This window comes from Columba livia, chromosome 12 (assembly GCF_036013475.1).
Source record: "Columba livia isolate bColLiv1 breed racing homer chromosome 12, bColLiv1.pat.W.v2, whole genome shotgun sequence".
Lineage (NCBI taxonomy): Eukaryota > Metazoa > Chordata > Aves > Columbiformes > Columbidae > Columba > Columba livia.
In genome coordinates, this window is record NC_088613.1 from 16,305,075 (window position 1) to 16,327,279 (window position 22,205).

At 35.5% G+C, this 22,205-nt stretch overlaps 1 protein-coding gene across 6 annotated transcripts in view; it reads left to right on the forward strand.

Annotated features, from left to right (window-relative positions):
* TENM1 (teneurin transmembrane protein 1) overlaps positions 1-22,205 on the forward strand; it is an 814,857-nt gene that overhangs the window by 173,842 nt on the left and 618,810 nt on the right. For 4 of the 6 annotated variants that reach the window (XM_065077940.1, XM_065077943.1, XM_065077939.1 and 1 more), the window contains one exon: positions 10,175-10,251. The gene's annotated coding sequence lies outside the window, so the exon portion shown is untranslated. The remainder of the gene's footprint in view (positions 1-10,174; positions 10,252-22,205) is intronic. The other 2 variants (XM_065077941.1, XM_065077944.1) reach the window with 1 other exon arrangement.

Below are 22,205 nucleotides of genomic sequence, written 5' to 3' on the forward strand. Positions count from 1 at the left end.
ACAACAGAAACTCATCTCTCAAAGATGTATAAAAAGGGGGTCTTAGAGAAGAAATGGAGATCTAATTGTGCCATCTGAAAGTGGCAGCCAACAAAATTTTTCAGCTCAGCTGAGCCATTGAGAGTGGCAGAGACAAAAGCTCTTTTGTAACTGCATTTGATTGATGCCGAAGAGAGAGACCTCAGGGTGAACCTCTGTGAATACCACTGGGTAAAACATTCCTAAGCTCATTGTTCTGGTGTATAAACACATATACTTGCGTTATGTGAATACACTCGTGAGGCTACAACTGGAGCACTGTGTTCTGAGCTCCCCGGTTCGAGAGAGACATGGACTCTTCACAGTGATGCCCAGTGACAGGACAAGAGACAACTGGCGTAAATTGAAATATGGGAAATTGCATTTAAACAAGCAAAAAAAACCCAACTTTTTTTACTGTGATGGGGGTTGGACACTGGCACAGGTTGCCCAGGGAGGTTGTTGAGTCACCACCCTTGCCAATACTCAAAACTTGATGGGATACAGTCCTGGACAACCTTCTTTAGCTGACTAGATATGGAGTAGGTGATCTCCAGATGTCCCTGCAAGCCTCAAGTCTTCTGTGATTCTTGGATAATATGGCCCCATGGGCAGAAGTTGAACTTATATAAATTCAGGCCACAAGCATATTTTTAAGTGAAGGCAATTAATTGTTAAAGATTTGCCAAGGGTCTTGATGAATTCTACAGCTGTGAAGATATTACACCAAGAATTAAATTTTCCCAAAAAGTGAACTTCAGTTCAAACATAGATATTAGACCTTTTTTATCCACGTCAAAACCTTTCAAGACTTCTCAGCTAAGTACGATTGCATGTTGTCACCTTAAGATTAAAATACATTTTTAGAAAGAATTATATTCCTGCTGCACCATTTGAAAATTAATTTTAAAATTATATAAATATTTTTACCTGCAGTTATTTAGGCTGTTCCTGCAAGGATGACACTGAAAAACATTTATCTGGTTAATTAAACTTTAATCTATATTTTAGCACATTTACATGTAGTGAAATGGTAATGGTCTTAAAGCTGTCAGCGGAGAAGGCAGTAAAACCTGCAGAAAGTGTTGTGTCATGAGCTCCCAGAGTGAGACCAGTGTTTTAGTTAAAGTCATCAAAGCAAAGGTTTTTTACTAGGAGGCCCTGCCTCTCCGGGACACCTCTGGCAAGTTCTTTGAAAGCCATCTTTGCCTGCAGATGTGTCCCCTCACTAAGATAAGACTTTTAGATTGTGGTCTTCTTTTTATTTAGCAAATATTAGGCTATACTTGACAAATATAATTGTTGAGTTGATGAATACTTCACAGATACATGAAGGAGGGTTGGGATTTGTGTTTTAATTGCATTTTAACTTTTATTTCTAATTCCTTTTTCTAAAATAAACCAGACAATTTAGAAAATAGATGGTCTCCTGGGGTTTTGTTTGTTGTTTTTGCTTTGTTTGTTTAGTTTTATTTTATGTTTTAACTGAGAACAAAGCAGCTGCTTCTCTGACCTTATCCCAGTGAAACTGTGTTCAAAGTGTTTTAAGACTGCAGGGACTTAATTCTCTCTAGAAGATAATTAATGTGCTCCTCTTCAGCAAAATCTGCTTTACTTTTTAACTATTTTTCTCCTAATTCAGCTGCATATCTTTCAGTTTTCTATCATCCTAACATATAGAACTTGTTGTGGTCAACAGTTTCTTCCGATTTCCTTACCAGACAATTTTTGTTTTCCTGATTCAAGATTAATTTCTTAGGTCTGGAGTTTGAGCGCAGTTTTAGCGGACTCTTTCCCCGGTGAACATCAAATTTATCCATTTCATTCTGTTTCTTGCTTTAATTTCTTCAGCATCTCTATTAAGCTGTATTTTCTGTCTTCTCCTGTAATTCTTTTTAGCAATTCAGCTTGCTGCCTTCTGTCATTGTCCCAGAGTTTTCAGGACAGTGGCCAGCTGGCAAACTGCCTCTTCTAAGCTTTTATCACGTCATATTGCAGCATCTTTCTTATTCACAATGGGTAGTTCTGGTCCAAAGACAGAGGACTAGAAGAAATGGCAGTAGAATCAAAAATAGTGCTTTGAATTCTACACAAATGGGGCAAAGCAGCAATATGACACCTTCTGTAAGGTATAGTGTAGTGTAGTAGCATATATTCTTGTGAAAACATCTTGTCATCAATAAGTAACCTACTCTGTAGTTTAAAGAGGAAAAAGCTGGTGTCTGAAAGAAAAATTTAAGGACAAAGACATCCTCAGAAAGTTATCTGAAAGTGTCTTCACCTTTTTTTTTTTTCCTCAAAGATGAGTAGTGTTGTTAATCCATAAAGTGGTTGGAATGAAATATTTTACCTTTAAAATTTTAATCTCACAGATGCTCATTGCTGCCTTTCTCCACACTGATATTTTTGTGTGTGTTGAGCAGGATTAAGCAAAACACCAGCAACCCAATAGGAACAGGAAACCTTTGAAAAGGATCAGATGGAGTCTGGCTTTTCATTACTACTGACTTCTTGCTTTGCATTGTGGGGAGTCACTGTCACCAAGGCACTGTCATTCCTCCCCTGTTTTAAGTAAAAAGTATTCTAAATTCACAAATACACTGCTATCTACCAAGAAACTCCCTTCTCCACCTGCTAATTAACCTGTAGCTTACATATGTAGGACTTAACTATTGCGTCAATGCTCTAAAACTTGAGCTCCTCATCCATATTTTGAAGATTTTGCTGTTTTGTTTTCAAATTTGTCTAAACATTAAATTCAAGTATATAGCTAGCTGTCCAAGCAAGTGTTTTAACTGTATTGTTAGCTATGTGCTTTCTAATTCACGCATGAAAAAATGTAATTTACTACTCCATAGCTCTCAGCTGCCCTGGAATTAGTAGAGCCTGTATTGGCTTGTGCCTATTGAAACCAATATTGTCTTGTTTTCCTGACCCCCTTACACATAAAAAAGATTGACATGGCAGAGTAATAGAAAGTGTATTGCATTAGGGTTTAGTATTAAAGATAAACCACACAAATTAAACTGAAAGCATATGGCATTTCTTGCCTTCTATGCCAGCTGATGAGCAATACATTTTGTATTATGATCCACTTTGGAGGCTTTAAACCATTAAAACCTTGCTGCTTTGTTTTGCATGCTTGAAAGTTGCCAGTTAAACCAACTGGAGTAGCCTAATTTAGCTGATTGTGTGACAGATGAGTCAGAGCTCTGGCTTTGAGTTTTCTAGGCTGGAAGTGAAAAAATTGGACAAAATGAATTGAATATAGCAGCTTGTATACCATAACAGTGTCTTAAAGATGGAACGCTGAAGGTGGAACTGAAACATTATTTATGAGAAATAAAGGAAATAGAGAAAAACAGTGAATAATTCTTATATTCAGGTAATGCATTCAAGACCTCACAAAAAATTAGCATTTCATTATAGTTACCTAATGGAACTCTTCAATATCTTGTAGAATTTATTATGAAAATTCAGTTAAACTGTTAACTTCAGTGTATATCAAACAAGATAACTTCAGATAGCTCTACTCCTCCATCCAATGACTCTACTTCAAAATCTGTGCTAAAATTAAGTGCAAAGGTTTTTCTTAGTTGAAACAAAGGATTTGTAATATTCACAGTGATTGCACTTGAATGGATGAATTTGCTTGCTACAATGATGTTAAGAAGGTAAAATAATTCAACAGGGACAGAAAGAAATGTCGCTCTTACATATCACAATCTTACTGAGGAAATAATTACATATTCTTTCTTCAGACTTTCCTCTTGTACCCTTATCTAGGTATTATTATCTGTTATTTTGTAGATACCATCTTATCTGGCATAATGATTATATGAAAAGCCTGACCTAGAGATAGCTAGAATGAAAATAAATTTTTCTATGGTTTGAATGTGTTTGGGGAGAAATATCTATAGCATGCATTTCCCATTGGTTTGTATTGCATTAGATAAAACTTTAAAATGTTATCATCTAGAAACTCCTCTTAAGCATTCATGTATTGATTCTGCTTCCTAATGAAGTATTTGTTAATCAGACTCTTAAAGGTCGAAGAAGTGTTAGCTCAAGCCACGCCTTTCTTTTGATGGAATTTCTTGAGATTATTTCGTCGCTCATTATAAAATAAAATCAACATTCTCCAGGGCATTATGTATCTGTTTCCATGTATGTCTTTCTTATTTTGCATCAGCCCTTTTCTTCCAGAGATGCAGATCTGTTTAGACAGGTCTGGTGTAGTGTGAGACTGTTTGTTCATATTTATTTGAGACTTGAAAGAGGAGCAAAGGCAACAGCTCTTTGCATATTTTCTTTTAACTTTCCTGTGATTAAATGTGTTGTGTCAGTGAGTGATAGACTGATTGAAGGCCCAGCTCTTTGCTGTTGTGAAATTACTCTAGTGCTGTCTAGATGTAGGAGGGTGGCCTCGGCAAAGCAGAATGACTCATAAGCAAAGTTTTATGGTAGTGGCAGGGCATGTTCTGGAGAGGATGAATAAGAATTAGCAAGACTTCTGGAAGTCCAGATGGATATGGATGTATGGTCCCTGGGCTCAAAGAGCCGTCAGTTGTGGTGTTCCTCTTTTTCAAGCTAATTAGAACAAAATATTTAATTATACTGATATTTATTGTGCTTATGACAATGCTAGAATTGTTTTACTATCTCTTGTTTCTGCTCAGTCATTTAAATAACTAGATCATATTTTTCTGCTTCCAAGTTCACTAAACTTACCTATGTAGAAAAACAGAGGGTTTTTTTTTAACTAGATCTCTCTCCTGCTCTTCATTCTACATTATTCCCAAAATAATGTAGTAAATGGCATTATATTGGTGTTTCACAGAAGTGTTGTTAGATCTTAGAAGTTGCTGAGTGACAAGATTTTTGGTTAGTGAGTCTTGTGATCATAGAAAATCTTATTGAATTGATTGAAAATGTCATCTCTGGAATATTGTGGGAAGTAAAAAAAAATGAAAATAGTTACAAATACTGCCAAAGTAGAAAAAGAGTTGTTCACCATTATGACCTTTTTTGTCTCAGTCAGCATCTTTCTGAATAAATATTACATAGAAAGTTGAGTAGCAGAATAAATCGGTACATTAATGTTCAGTTTGCATGTCTACCTAAATTCAATCTCTTAATAAAACTCAATTATTGATTATTACATTTCTAATTTGCCTCAAGGCTCTTCTACCTAATTATTGCAAAGAAACAAAACATAAAAGAATTTTCCTGCGGAGAATTGTTCAAAAATGAAAACAGAACACAAAGCTGAGTTGAATTTATGTTATCTACCTTTAAATCTATCAGAGAGCTTTAGCAAGTGGAAATTTTTATGAAAATTAAACTGTTTAGACAGCTACACTGAAAGTATAAAAAGGTAAAACTGTGTACTAAAAGTAATAGATGGTAAAAGCTAACATATATTTGGCTTATGAGACTGCCAAGTTCAGGATATCTAAACACTCTTAGAAGTCAGAGCTGGAAATTCTAACTGAAGGGCTTTGCCTTTCATTCCAAACAACCACAAATTGGAAAAGGTTCAGATTTGGGTTTGTCTCTGGTTTCTACTGCTCAAGTCTCTCTCTGGATGTTCAGTTAAGAACCACCTTATATTTTGGTGATGGTGCTTCATAAGTAAAAATAGTTATCTAGTGGAGGTTTTGCTAATCACTAGGCATTTTTTCCTGGAGAGAGTATAGAAATATTAGTATTCAAAGCAGTATTTCTTAGAAATAAGTATTGAAATGCTTACTGACTCATAGATATCATGCAACCAAATGTGATCCTCAGTATTTAATCATGCAGGAAGTTGCTTACAGAGAATTCTTAAAAAAAAAAAAAAGACAGAGAAAGGATGGGTTGCACCAATCCGGTCAAACGGGTACTTGGCTTCCTGTGTTGTGAAACCATTTGTGAAGGTGAGTGTTTTATTCACCTGAGAGTCTATGTACTTGCTTTCCTGCTTTTTGTATAACAAAAAAAAAAGACAGAGATGTGCTCAGAATATTTAATTAGCCCAGTGATTAGGGTATTCAGATGGGACTGGTGAGAACTTTTTTTTATTTCAAATGAAGCTTCCACTGAACAGAAAAAAATCAAGTCTGCAATTTAGACTTACTAATATGTGAGTTCAGATTACTTCTCCAAAATAATAGAACAGCTCATGAGGGAATCTGAGAAACTCACTCCCAGAATACCCAACCTGCTAACTCTGAGCCTGGGGAGACAGCGCAAAGTTTCAAGTCCCGACTGCAGATAGTCAGACATCCAGTTATTCTTTCATAAAGAATTTTGGATGTAGGCTTCTCTGAGTTTGATTTAAATTATTAGACCTCAGTGTCAAAGCATGTCTTTACCTACTTGTAGCATCCTAATTTTTGACTGCTTAGGATATAGCTCTGAGCTCTAGCCTAGTGTGCTGCAAGCTAACGCAATGATCGCATGAAATGTGAGACTCAACTCTTTCATTGTGTAAGGGAAATGAGGCGGTACCTGGGCAAGGCTGATTTCCTCAAGAGAGTTTAATTAACAAAGGACTAGTGGTGGAGATGCCTAGACCTGACCATTTATTTGTGGCCTGATAGATACCTGGTACAAAAAGGTATTATGCGATGATGACATTGTGCAACCTGCGAGTAGTTCAGGTAGCTTCTTAAGTTATATGACTTAATACACAAAACTAAAGAGATGCTGCTGATAATCAATTTCTCTCAAGTATATTTTTTCAGTTAGTAAAGTTACTGATTAATTATGAAGTGTGTAACAAATACGAAAAAGTTAGTGGCTCATGGGAGGATATACAATATAGTGAAGAAAGGATCAAACCAGTGAATGTGAAACACCATGATACTTGTCTGGATCAAAAATGTGAGTGGCTTTTCTGGTTCAGGTGCTTTCCTACCTATCACTAGTGGAGTGGAGCATGAGTTAGTTGTGTAACTGGTGTGTCAGCAATGGCTGGGGAAGAGGAGGATGCTGGGAAGATAAACCAGTACCTGTTAAATAAGGATAGCATCAATTTCTGGGCAATGTCATCCCACACAGAAAAATTTAGTATCCTCTAGAATCTTAGGCAGGGAACTTAGACTTCAGTCTCCACTGTTGTCACCAATTAGCAAGCAACAATAAAGGGACTATGTGATGCTCTGGGACTCATTCTGGTGGTGGTGAAGTACTAGTCTTCAATATTTAAGCATGTTTTCATTTCTGAGAAGAGGTTATCATGGCTAAAACATCACTATAGATTTTATTATGCTTCTGTCTAACCTGGTTTTATATTGTATATTCTGTAATGATAAGCATGATGAGAATTTAATGCAACAAGTCAATACAGCAAAGGATTTGCTTCCAGAACCAACTGAATCAGAAAACTTTGTGGCAAAAATATTTCCTGTTGCAGTGAGATGCATCATTATTTATTTGACCTCTGAAACTTCTAGTTATTTAAAATTTAATGTAAACTTTAGGAAATGTACTCATATATAGAAAATATAATGAGATCTAGCAAAAACTCTAAAACTCAAGGGAACTTTTTAAGTATAGAGCTTACCTCTTAAACCCTGGTGACCTCTAAAGCTTGAAGAAAAATTCTTAAGTTCCCATAATATGTTGGTCCCCCCCTCCTCTGTAATGAGCATAATTTAAACCTCCTCTTGGAAAAGTTCTGACCTTCAGGCTTTGTTGGCTGAGATTTCATTCTTATATTTCATAGCATATAACTCATGTCTCACCTCTAATTATTTTGTAAATTATTGCTAGTATTAAAGATCTCTAACATCTGTTGATACTTCTTTCTTTTTATAGTATAAGCCCTATGTAAATATGAAATGAGAGATAATATCTCATCCCTGAACATCACAACCAAAGCAGATGAAGGGGAATGCACCTGTTCCAGATTACTTACCTGTTCAACATCACTGTGTCCTGGCTTGTTCTCTGTTTCACTGGCCTCAGAACGGTCCAACCTTCTTCATGCCAGGACTGACCTGGAGAAGCTGGGGGCAGAGGGATGGAAGCTGGGATGTGCTGCTCTCCTGTACCCTCAGCAGCCAGATGGCCCTTAGACGAGTAGCCCTATCGGCTTTACAGCTGCGGCTGTGGCTTTGGGCAGGTCAGAAGGGAGGCAGCTCTGGCAGGGGCTGCTCTTACCATCACTCACGTCCTCTGCCAGCTGACAGTAGTGAAAAATAATTCTCTGGAAGATTTTAGAATTAAAGGAGTGCATTGTGGGCATGATGGAATTTTTTCACTGTGCTGAATTCTATTAAAGACCATGTAGTCACTCTTCTATTGTGAACAAGGTCAAATCCAAAAATTCCATCTCTCCAAATATCTGGAAGCTGGGATATCTTTCTTCCATGCCTTTTTCACAGACCTTTGTTAGCTCAGGTTTCAGACGGCTGCAAACCGGGTAACTGCTTTGGGGCTTATTCTGCAGCAGGGCTGAGCTGTAGTGCAGTTACTTGAATGTAATGGGATGTATGTTGACTGGTGGATGTATGGGGAGGACACAGAAAGGGAAACATGGTTTTCCCCCAGTCTGTGTTCTCATTCTGAACTGGATCTGGATTTTTGGTTCTTCTCCAAAGGAGTCTAATTTATTTAATTGAAAATTTGAGGCAAAGATGACTGTGTGTAGAAGCAAAAGACATTAATTAGAAGAGGAAAATCATCCGTTCCAGGTAGTTTAAAATAATTGGAAAGATAGGTTTGTTTAGGAAACATTCTTCTAACAATTTTACATCTAATAACTGTAAAATCAATCATTAGATGCAATAAAAGCTCTGGAAATGGTTTCAAAATAAATAATGAATGAAATGTGAATTAAAAAATAAACAATAAAAATTTTCAGGACATGTTAAAAATGTGTGATATGTAATGATTAGTTTTACCTTAATTATATCAAGATACAAGTCATTCAAATTAGTGTGTATTTGAGTGGAAAATAATTACATTTTAAATTTCATTGGAGAGACCTGGCAAACAAAATGGTAATTAAAAGCAGTTATCATATAAACAAAAAGCATCAAAGCCTATACACTATGTTTTTTTTATTCCTGGGGTTGAAAGCAAGCTAGGCCGAATAATGATTTAGATTTATACTAGATTAGCTGAAACTGGACTGAAAATTAAAAATGTATGTGCCATAACTTCAATATAATACTCAGAAATCTCAATGCCACTGTCAAGGTGAATTCCTCAAGGTGTGATCCAGACCAGGCAGCTGTATTGTTTTGTGATCTCTTGAATAATTATTTTCCTACAAATTAAGTAATTATACTCTAGTACTGTCTGTATAATGCAGTCTTTTGGTTCTGTAGTTCACTAGATTTTTATTTTTTTCCCACTTTCTCTCTTACCTTTCCCCAACATTTTCATTCTTTCAGTGTGTTTCCATTGTGTTTTGTTTATTTCCTTCAGGAGCATACCCGTCATAAACAGTGCTATTGTATACATGCAGAAAGATACTAAGGAGCAGTCCTCATAGAGGATTCCATACTCCTGTGTAATCCTCAAGTCTCTCTTTCTTTCAAGCACGTGAGACTTTTGCACATATAATGAAGGTCAAAACCTGAGTTCTTATTATTCTTTTACTGTTATTAGTTGCAGTCCTTCCATTTGTGCTATAAAGCTGCCTGGTGGCTTTAAGTGAGATTAGGATATTAAGATGAGTTTTCTTTTATACACATGTGTATATATTTGTAGATGCAGTTTCTATATTGACACAGTCACCATCTTGAAGAGTTCTGGTCTATGGAAAAAGCTAAAACAAAAATAGGTATCATTACCCTCATGTTATACATGGGCAACTCATACAAAAAGCTCTTGTACAAGGTTGTGTCAGAGCTAGGAACAGAAGACCAATTCTTTCGAATCCCGTTCTAAACCAGTACACTCATGACTAGCCTTTTCTCAGGCCCATGGCTTACACCTTTTTGAAATTACTTGTCTATAGTTTCCAGAATTCAGTATTTTATCTTCATTTGGGGTGTCCCCAAATGAATTTCTTAAGCCACTGTATGCAGGGCAAGTGGCAGCTCCCTTAGGAAGATAAGAAACGGGTTTATTATATGGAATAAACTGAGCAAAGGTGAAGTGTAGAGCTAGATCTCCCCTTTTCTCATTGAGGATCCCTTTTTCTCCTTCTCCCCTCCAGCAGAAACGGGGTGTTGCTGTTGCATCACGTGAGAGCTGAAGAGCACACTAGTGAAAATTCCAGTATATTGTGCTGTGGTAAGTTCAACTTTTACTCACTTATAATTATTTTTACCACTTAGAAATGAGAAGACATAGTGAATACATATGAAGAAACTGATACTTTTCCAGGTTCCACACCGAATAAGATTTTTCTTCTGAATTAATGATATAAAAATCTTTTTTATCTGTGTTCAACTACAAAGGTTGCTACTTTTTAATGCTGCATGCTATCTGGATTTTTTTCATGAAGTGGTTCCAATTTCTTTGGAACTGGTATAAGCTTTTGCCCTGAGAACAGTGAAGGGTTTTATTCTTGTTAAGTCTGATGACTCCTATTGATTTGATGTCCTCTAGAAATCTCTTCAGAGGAAAATGTTCTCCTTACAGAGGTAGATTAACTGTTTGACCTTTAAGCACTGCATGAAAATCAACTCTCTTTTAAATGCAAAAATGTCACTTGGTAATAAAAGGGACTTCTTAATTTGTTTGGGAGAAAGCTGAAGTTTTTCTTGGGACCGTTGCTAGGGCTTTACTCTGTATTCTGCAGCTTGCCTTGCGGCAGATTGTTTCATTATCCAGCAGTATCATTAATCTTTTTTATTATCACCTTAAAAATAAACAAACAATGATTTTGTGTGTTTGACACAAGTAGTGCATTTTAATTTTGTAGGCTTGGGAAAACCCCGGGATGTTTCAACTTGAGATACTGACTTACAAATATGAAAACACTGTTCAGATGTGTGGAAATGGCATCTGTTGTGCATATCAAACAAAGTGTGTGATTTTTATGTCTTCCACATCGAGATGAACAGTAACTAGGAAAGTTGATATGAATTAACTTGATGAATAATAACTTGTCTTTCATTTTGCGCTCATGAAAAGATTTATGCCTTTCTGTAGGACTTACTGAAAGTAAGTCCCTTTAAGGAACCAAAGACGTAATCCTGAGTCATATGGTGCAGTTAATTTCAGTAATAATAACTGAAAATTCAGTTGGTTTGGTGTTCTACCTCTGTGATTTATGTCTTTATTTTACAGCTTCTCAAAATTTTGTTTTCCTCCTTTGTGTCTAATAATGGCAATGATAATGACAGATTGATTCAGGCTTATTAGTAGGTTCTAGATGAAATTCTCTTAATTCTGAAGTGTGGGGACGTGGACAGCTGCTAATATGTTTGCATTTATTTTTTGCTACTATTATGATTTGAAAGTAATAGAATATTTGTATGCTTATCATGGGAATATATTATAAATATATTATAAATTATGACCACTGGAATAAAGTTTTGTTACATTGTTTGGCATTCAAAGCCAAGGAGACATTGCGGCCCTGGGAAACAAACAAACAAAACAAAGCAAACCAAAACCCAACATACAAATCCACATGCCACAGACATAGATATAATTGGTCAGTCTTTAGGGATTTGTAAAGTATAATAAACATGTAACTGAACAGAATTAGAAAGTAAAGTTGATTTAGAAAGTTTTTGGGGGAAATCCAAATGGATATACCTGTTATTCATTGACTCAGGTTTTCATTCGTTCTGTATTCTCTCTTTTTTCTCTTGGTGTACTTCATATATGATAAGCTGATATATGCAAGTAAGAAGAAACAGTGATTTAAAATATACATGCACAAAAAACTAGTAACCAGAATTATTTAAGAAACAACAGGTACAGCAACATTTTGTAATGACTATTAATTTGGACATTTGCAACATTATCTTTTGTTTCACAGACTTGGCCTAGATTAATTGAGCACTAGTAGCATGTTGATGAGATTAATACTACTGTAAATGATTATAACTTGAAGGCTATTTATTAAGCAACTTTTTTCATAGCAGATAGTTTTTTTCTTTTTTTCTCTGAAAATGAAGTATTTACAGAACAATACACATGTGTAATAAATTTATTTATTTTAAACTGTCTTTCCTAGTGTCTCTTCCTATTTTTAGCCCAGCTCAATTACGATTACTAAAGAAAAGAGGTTCTGGAGACTAGATTTCTGTGAGAGCTCAGGGCAAAAGTGTTGTATTTTCTTGCTCTTCCTTGGATTTCATCCAAAGCCAATTCTGTTTAATCTGCCTGCTGCTGCTCTGGAAGTGACATCTGTTCAAATTTACACTCTTTATCATGGCTGACGTGTTGTTTGTGTGTCTGTTTACCCCAAGCCCTTGTTCCAACTGCCTCTTGCAGATAATTTGTGATTTTTTTTCTTCAGTCTATCACAGGTTGCTAGGCACTGAATTGCTGCATATGGAGCTTTGCTAGTATTTTTTATTTCTTTTCCTCAGTTTTGCAATTATGTTTTGAAGAACAAATGAGAAGACTAGATGCAACACGTGTATGAAGAAATATACTGAAGAAGGGTAGATGAGAAGTGAATGGGCGTGGGAGATGTGACACACAGGAAATATGAATATATGATAAACTGATAAGGAATCTAGGAAAGTGTGGGCTCTGATATCTATGCATAGGCTTTGTAAAATAAATATTGCCTTGTAATTTTAGCTACAAAAGTAGTCTTAGGCCACACAACGAAATCCAGATGTGGGGTTCGTACTCATTTATATGTAGATAATAGATCTTGTACTGCAAGAATTCAAAAATAATGAATATGATCTTAAAACCTATGAGATGACCTTTGACTGTTATTAAAATATATTCAGTCTAAATACTTGAATATTCCTGTAAGTTTTGGCTGAATGCAGGTTTGCATTTTCAAATTTTCCCCAAAAATTTGCAATCATGAAATTACTGTCTGAAATTAGAATGAAATACGAGATTCTCCTTTGGTGACCCCAGGAAATTTAAGAGAAACTATATGAAACTTGCAAGGAAGATGAGAAATCTACCACCTTCATGGACATGAGGAGAAGAATCTCTGTGGAACAACACAATTTCAAAACCGCAGTACTGACCCCCATACATACTGAAAAACAACACTGAGACAACCTTCAATATAATGATTGTGGAGTTCCACAATATGAGTAAGCTTCTGGAATGAGAGGTCAGGGAGACATGAGGATCATTGGCCTCTGTCTCCAGGACCTCACGTAGAAAAAAAACCTATATTCACTGTGCTATGTCCTGAAGGAAGTAAAATGCTCAAATGTACAAAAATAATATAAATTTAAAACTGTGGTAATTTTGAAATATCGGGGAATGTAAAATTAAAAAGCAAAGTCAGCACAATTTTCATATATTCGGAGCTGAGATAGGTAACAAAAATATCTAGAAAGATGCAACTATATTCCTTTATTACTCTTTGGTGCTATAGAAAAGATCATGTAAACGTTTCCCACATCCTAAACCAGTAAACTCTCCAGTTGGGTTATTCTCTTCTGCTTTTTATTCTTATTTCTGTAATTATATGTGCATAACCAGGACAACTAAAAGCTGAAAAATTATTTAGTATTTTACATAGACGATGGATTAAAAACATCTAGTTGTAAATAATTTTTAAAAAGAAGAATATGTTATCTTTGCTGAAATCACCCCAAATAACTGTTTTTTCTTATGTTGTCCCACTGTAGAGTTTCAGTGAAATAAGCCTTAATATAAAAATGCGATTCTGAATTATTTCTAAAAATTGGGCTATGAGCACTTGAACTCTTAGGGTAAGCCTGTTTGGGCAGTGAACCGGAGCAGCAGCCGCACACAGTTACCACAGGCGCACGGCGCGCACAGAGCTGTGCGGAGTCACAAATAGCCCACACGCATTCGCTTGCTCTTTTGAACAAATGTCGGTATTGATCCCATCCCGTGCTCCTGCGACGTGTGCCTGCTGGCTGCCTTGCTAACAAATTTGAGCTGACACACCTTTGAGCCAAATGCGCACAGCTGCATGATCCAGCTGTAGATTATGCCTTGCTTCTGCTGGATGACAAAAGACTAGTTGAAAGAGACAGTGAAAATATACTACGTAGATAGAAGTTGTCTTCTTGTAATCACGTTCTCTTCCTTTCAAGTGCTGCTCTTCTTCCTTCTGCATACTTAAAACAGTGTTCATGTGATACTTGCACTTCTGTCACACAGGAAATGCTTCTTTTTTTTCTTAATCACTTCAGGGATTTCAAACTTTGTTTTACAATTTACATAGAAGATCTGTTGCTCGTCATGCTTGGATTCTTGCCTTCATTTCTATGTAGTATTTGCTGCTTGTTAGTGTAAAGTGAGAACATCTTTCAAGCTGTGTTGATGAAAATCACTATTAGCAGTAATTTCTGTGTCTGCTTTTTCTGGTAATAAACTCTCCATTCTTATACCTGTTGCCAAGAAAGTTCCTACATTCATCAGGCTGACCTCTTCCAAAATTCTTAAGAAACCACAAGAAGGACGTTGCTATAATGTGGAGGTGTTTCTTAAGGTTTCTGAAACTTTTCCATGGGAGTTTCTCTAATGGAGAACACTGTGAAGAGCTTCAATTTCCAAAAGAAGTTAAAGACAGGGAACACAAATGTGTTTCCATAGTTGTTGTAGAAGATTTTATGTCTAAAATGCCCAAATTCAGGCATGCACTAGAGAATACTAAATGCTATGTCCTAGGCATCAAAAAGTAATCAGGTGACATTGAAAGTGGATAGTCAAGCTACATAAAAACAAGAACAAAAATTCTGTTGGTCTATTATTTTCCCATTGATATAAGAGGTATTTTTGTTTGCTGTTATTACAAATCTGTGACTGCTTTGCTAGTGGTAATACGTCACTCTACCTCAGAATCATTTAAGATAAGGTCAGTATTTGCTTTTCTTCCCTCTTTTCATCTATCCACACAATGTACATTTTTATCATATATGCTTACGATAGTTCAGTGCTATTCCTTGTGAGCTCCACCAAATTTGTCCTACCTGAGATATTTGAATTTTTCCCTTTTGCTATATATTTATTTTATCATATATATGTTCCATTATGTCTGTTGAGCGCCCAGCAGAGAAAGGATGTAAAATCCTTACAAAAGCAGCATACAGGAGCTAATGAATTGTTGATGGTTACTCAATCTGACTATTTGATGGATTTTACTATAGGAAAATTTACTCTTCCATAAGTGGGATTTGAAGAGCATTATGAAAGCAGAGATTGTGTTCATCCCCTATTGTTCTATTTATATTTTCAAAACACTAAAATAACCAAGTAATGCAATTCTGGTTATTATAACTGACTGGAAAATATTCAGCCTTGCTTTGGGCTGTTTTAGTAGAAACCAGTGAATAAGGTGCAGCTAAGCTTGCTGTTTGACTTCTGTTGGTATTTAGCTATGACTTAGATCTTATTTCATTGGGCATTTCATTCCCTAGATATGTGGAGAGGTAGGTACGTTCAGACTAGAAATTCAAACCGATGCTGATAGCTTTGATCCCAGTAGCTGAGGAGGTATCTGTTACTAGAGATCTCTGCAAGGGTGTGATCACAGCACAACTATTCTGTCTGCTTGCAGAAGCTGGATGGATTGTAAGCAGAGCAGCTCTTCACTGGAGCCTGTTTTTAATAGCCCAAATGTGAAGGTTTTTGTCCAGAATAACCCCTTGAAGAAAACACAAGTAACGTGCAACTAACCATCAACAAAACAGTCAACGTGAAATGGAAATATTGAGACTAGATACACTTCCCTTTTCTTAGCACATTTATCTCTCTTTTATTTCCTCTACTGAATTTACTATTTACTACACAGTTTATCTAGAAACAATATTGAATGACCAGTTTTACTAAATAAGTGTGGGATTTTTTAGCATACCTCAATCAGAGGAATATACAGACTTCTAATTTCTCTGCTGCCTCAAAATCCTGTTGCCTGAACACTTAATGAAGTCCTGCTTTATCAATATATGAATTTAATCAGCTTCTCTCTCTTTTTGCATGGCAAGGCTTTGCACTGTGTCTGCAAGTTAAAATCCTTGATTATTGTTCTTATTGTTTTTATTGCTTTTCTGAAATGTAGAATGGGAAGAGAGCATGAGCAAGTAGATGCATTATAAGGCAGAAAAAGAAGTTAAATACAAAACAGATGTATGTGTAATCATGTTGATTACAGTACTGATTTTTGCTTCTCCTTCTGCTATATGTTGCTTGTATGACACAGAGACCATATTAGTCTTTATCAGAATCATTTGCCTTTTAAGCTGACTCTCAGAGTAAACTGAATATATATATATATATATCATAAGATGGATAGATTTTTATCCCATGTAATTACAACATATTCGTATTAGCATTTCTTTTCTTGCTTACTAATTAAAGGAAAATCTTCCTATCAGATCTTCCAGAAGAGCTGCTTGTGGGATGCAAACAGTAGATGACATCTTTGATTTTGCTTTCGCAGTGCAGAAAAATAATTTGTCCTGATTGTTCCAGGTTATTTGAGAGAAAATTCTGAAACATATTGCCATCAGCACTGATACTGGGTCAAAGCCAGCTTGTAGGAAAATGTTCCAAGTTTACTAAGGAAAACTTTTGCTCTTCCCCCCATATTGTCAATATAGGAGAACTGTTTCATGGATTTGTTAAGTAATAATCTCCTCAGTCTGAAAAAAATATCCCACCAATTCTATAGTAAAAAAGCAGCAGACACAAAATATAAATCTATTTGTAATAGTCACTTGTTTCAAATTATTGCATACGTTCTCCTGTTTTACAGAGGTGTCTGAGGTAACGCTGTTTTCACCTCTGTGGAGAAGGGTTATTAACTGCAGTCTCAAGAAAGTGTGGCTTTATTATTCTGTCTTGCAAAGTTTTATTTCCCCAACATTAAAAAGTAAGCTGTTAGCATAAAAGGCATGCAAATATCTCAAATAAAATCAGCTGTGCTCCTGTCACCAGCACTCCAGAAACAGCAAGAGATTCCCCTTGGCCTGAAGCAACCTGCTGCCATCGTGGCTTCGAGTGGCTTTGCTGAGCAGCCAAAGGGGGACAGGCTCAGTTAACCATTAATGACAAATGCTCCTAGGAAGAACCATAAAACTACATTTTAAGCTTTAAGAGGAACTCAGTGCTTACCTTTGCCATGGTACAATTGCTTGGTAATGCAGCTCAGTATATCACAGTGTGTGGCGTGAGACTAATGCTGCATTTATCGCCGTGGGGTCTGACTCCATGGTACCGATCAAAGGGAATGGCATTCCATGGCCAGGGCTTGGGACTCTTGCATTTCCATGTCGAACCTGTTCAAGCTGACACAGGCTGGTATGCCAACTCATTTAGTGTTTGCTTTAATCAATCTTTGCAGTGCCTTTTTCTCTGCTCCAAAATCATCGATTTTATTTACCTTTGGTGTTAGTAATGGCTTAGAATATTTCTTCTGAAGCATTAGGAGATTACGAGATCAGCCTATTACGTATGAACAAACTGTTGGCTTGGAGGTTTGCTTTCATGGTTTCCTATTTGGAATTTCCTGGTTAAGCAAAAGGCCTCAAGACAGGTAGTAGTTATTGGTCTGTGGTGAGGCAAATGTCACTTGTGTCAAAGTTGCTGGAAACTAGTCTCCTGTATCTATATATAAACATAAACATTTATAGTGTTCTCCTCAGGACAGCTTGTAACCAAATCCTTTATTTTTTTTTTTTTTTTTTTTCCCTGCTGGAAATTATCTGAAGAAATTTATTATATGTTAGATGTATGTTCATGTGGGACAAGCAAAACATAATTGCACCTGATGGCTCTTGGTTGAATAGATGTATGCAAAACCTGTTTTCACTTTTTTTCTTCTAAATTATGCCATTTATTGTGGAACGGTTGCTAAGATCACACGCTGCAAACTCAAATCCCACCTACAAATAGAAATATAGCCTCTAGTACTTTGTCATTGAGACCCAGACCTGATTCTTCCTTATTTTTCCAAGACAGCAAGGGTTGCAAATAAAAGAATTGCCAGGATACAATGCAATTTAAGTATTGAAAGCTATGAGAATGAAGATTGATTCAGACTGAAGTTTTGGTCGTTAATCAGTATTTTGAAACCTTCTCCCTCAAAGTTAACCTTTTTCATTTAGGTAGAAAGTGAAGTTTAAAAATTGATGCTCTTAAAGAATTGTCATGATGAGACTAATTTAATGGAATTTCTTTTATATAAAGGCCTTCTAATGAAAGCTCATAATATGAGGAATAGCAGTTGTAGTATTTCTAGGAGAAACAGAGCCACACTTATGTCACATACTCTTAGTTTAATATATTTTCAGTGACCACACCATGTCAACTACCTTGGTAAGGGAAAATTAGTTCCTACTGTTTCCTTATAGTTTCCACTGTTTAATTTTTTATGGTGTGTTTAGCTTTTCAAGATTAAAGGTAGTCTGTTTCATCTTTCTGTCGTGTCTTCCTGAGCAGAGGGGAAATTGGAGCAGACAGCTTTAATAACTTAACATACAGTAAGGAAACGAGGCACAGGCAGAATATGAAAAAGCAATCTAAAATTCAGCACCTTAAGTGCCTGGAGCTTGAAAACGACTAAGGTGTTATAACTTAATAATATATTTTTGGAATCACATTTTGGACTAAAAATAAGGGAGGAAATACAGCTCATGATCTGTGATAAAGTCTAGTGCTCTGTTACTTCTTCATTACAAAGCAGTTTGTATAGAAGAGAAAGTAGGTTTAAACACACATTTCTGAATTATTTAGCATTTAGTTAATGATAGTTTAGATCAATAATTGAAAGATATATTTTTTATTATGAAAATTTTTCTTATATCCTTTTCTAAACCCCAATAATGAATGTTTAATAAAGAGAAAAAAGAGACACTCGCCTAAGTAAAAACTGAAATTCATGTCAGGCAGCTATGTAGCAACTGCATTTGTAAGAGTTCATTGCAACTTTTATTTATAGTCTCCAAAGTGCTTGAGAAATCAATATTTTTTTTCCACTGGGACTTTATTTTATTACTGGTGCCATAAAATCAGTGTACTTTTTCTCAAACTTAAAAAAGTTTTCAAATTATGCTTTTTGCTAGAAATGAGGGTGATGCACAGCCTTCTATAAAGGGATTTTAAAGTAGTATGGTGCTGCAAATTTACTAACTGTAGCAGAATGAACTTTTGTGGCAAAATCTTCAAATTTTTAAGTGAAATTCTGGCAAATAACTGTGAAAGAAGATAAACGGAATCCTCATCTCAGTTGTAGCCTTTTGCTTAATTACTGTTTTCATTTTACTTAGAAAACGTGAAACTAATCCAGAGCTTTGGTTTTTACTATGTAAATAATTTTAACACAAAATGCATGACTGGCAAAGTTTCACTTGTGTGTTTGAAAATAATCAGCTTAGTTTATTTTTCCAGTTGATTATTTATTATTTCAAACTTTTCCTGCAATGGATTTTGCAATGAACCGTCAAACTATCAAGTTAATTACAGATTTGTTAATCTAAATAACTACTCAGGTTCCCACCTGTAGCGCTGGCCACCACCAGGAAACTTAAGGTTAAGTAGCCAGTTTTCTGAGACTTGTGTATTGAATGAAATATATGAGAGAAATGTACCTTCTGCACACAAGTAAACTCTCTTTTACTCAACAAATCTGAAGTTCTGGAGGATGCTAGGATTAGATTGCAAATATGTAAAGTTACATATAATTAGAACTAATTTTGTAATAGGAGAATTAGTTCTTTAAAATACTGAATATGTCCTGTATCATCCAGAACCCATCCTCAAGGTTCTTCTAACGCCAACTGAATGTAATAAAAACACTTGACAGAAATGACTCAATTTCTGAATTACTTACTGCAAATGAAAGCTATCAAGTCCTTCTTCATAGCTTAATTTATATCTTTATTTATATTGAAAATTGATACGCTTCTGGAATACATATTTTGTTTCTGTCCCCTTAAATGTTTCAGTTACAATTCCAAGCATTTCAACATAGGAAAAATAAATATAATTTACCTTCTTGTGATGGTTTGACTATTATATCATTTGCAGTTAAAATTTTAATTAAGACTTTTGGAATAATTTATCTAGAAGTATATTTTTCAGCTTGCATTTTTTAAAAAAAGCATTTCTGTATATATATGAAGTAATATCACTTTACTTGATTCTATGAAGTACATATATAATCAAGATAAGCAAGAAAAGTAATTTAAAACATCGTACATCATCATATCAAAAGTTACATCCACACTATATCATTAAATATGAGAACACAAATAAGTGAAGTGCATGGCTTCTATATGCAATTACTCAGAAAATTCAGCAACTAAAAGGGAAGTTGCCAGAGGGTGTAAACATCTTGCCGTAGTAGGAGCATTGCTTTAATCTTACGGCAACCAGAGACCAGAAGGTTCCACGCCACATTTCTCAGCCCAGTGTCTGACTGGGACTCGGGTTGAGCTAAAGCTGTGCCCGCTGGTGATGGGCTGAGATCTGTTTTGTAAAAAGAGCCGTTGACCTGCTAAATAATAGTGGCATTTTATTTCCAGCAAAGCATATGTAAGTCGCTGCAGATGACAACACTGAGAATCCCCATGGTGAGAGATTTGTCAGGTGTCTAATATTAGCCAGCTTCTTAAGAATGGATGTTTGATTTTCATTATTTTGAATACAAATAACTGCATAATAACTTCTTGTGCTCTTTCCACATCTGCCTATTCTGTCCCTTACTTGTTTTGCAAAATCTTCTATTTTGAGGAACTTAAAGCAGAAATTTTCTTGTTTAACCCTACTCAATTCAGTCTTTGACAGTAAGAAAAGAGCAAACTCCCTAAGCTACTGTAAAAATGTTATAATGATGTCCTGTAAATCAAGAAAGCAATCTTACTTGCCCAGATAAATCTTTATTATGCATGAATTTCTGCAGTTGTGTCACCAAGATTTAGTTCTCTTTAGACCTGATACAAAATGTGAAAAGTATGCATGAAATATTTACTGGAGCTCACACTGTGTCAGAAAAACAGCAAGTTTGAGAAGTGCTCATGTTTAACATTATGCTTATCATTGACTTTATCATGTATTTAATGATAATAATGTTCAAAGAAAATAAATTACCAAAGATATTAATTAAAAAGAACTCTAGCCTTTTTATTTAACTTTAAAATTTGAAAACTTAGAAAGCTCTAAAGATATATTTTAGTACTTCATAGTTAATGAAACAATTGAGGTTGTTTTCAATCTCACATGTTAGAGGTATCTAAATCTAACCTGCCTCGAAACATTTATTATGAATTAACATGTTAATTTCTTAGCTGTTCCTCACAGTCTATTGAGTATTTGATGAGAGGGTACAGATGTAGTTTTAGATATGATAAGATTAAGTGACTTGTAAAATCTCATTCACTTTAAGGTGTCTGCCCAAGGCCTAAACTCAAATTCATTGAAACCACGTTGACTATTTCCATGATCCTAAGCAGAAGTTTATTAAGTCCTGAATCTATTACTCATTGTTAATTGATTTCAATTTTGCTGGACTAATTTCATTTTTCAGTAGGTACTCTATTCTCGTTCCCTTTCGTTTTCTGTGCAAATGTATTTTTAATTTGCAATCTCATCGACCCTGTTAAACTGTCTTCATAGTATAAGCAGTTAATACCTCAGAGTTTCCTCAAAAGATCAATCAAATCATCTATCCCACTTATTTTGTATTATGTAGTCATTTGCTTTAGTATAAATAACGAACTTCATTAACTGAAAGCCATTTGTTCCTGTTCCCTACTGCTGTATAGCACAAAATGATGCCAATTCACAGGACAGATAAACACATCAAGCTCTGCGGTACAGAGGAAGAAAGTAAGAATCTGAATATTTTAGAACCCCATAATGCAGTTGTCACCAGGCTGAGATGATCTCTGAAAAAGCAATTGTGCATTATTGACTATTTATTTCCTTTCATGACTGCTTAGTTCAGGACAGATTTTAAGGGTCTGAGTGTAACCTACAACATTGTGATTTCCAGGGTTGTCCCTGTACCAAATCGTTGTGTCACAAACTAGAGTTTGCTGAGTCACGGCTATGAAATTTCTGAGTCTCATCTTTGGATGTTGCCATGTAAAAGTTACAGAATCACAGACTGG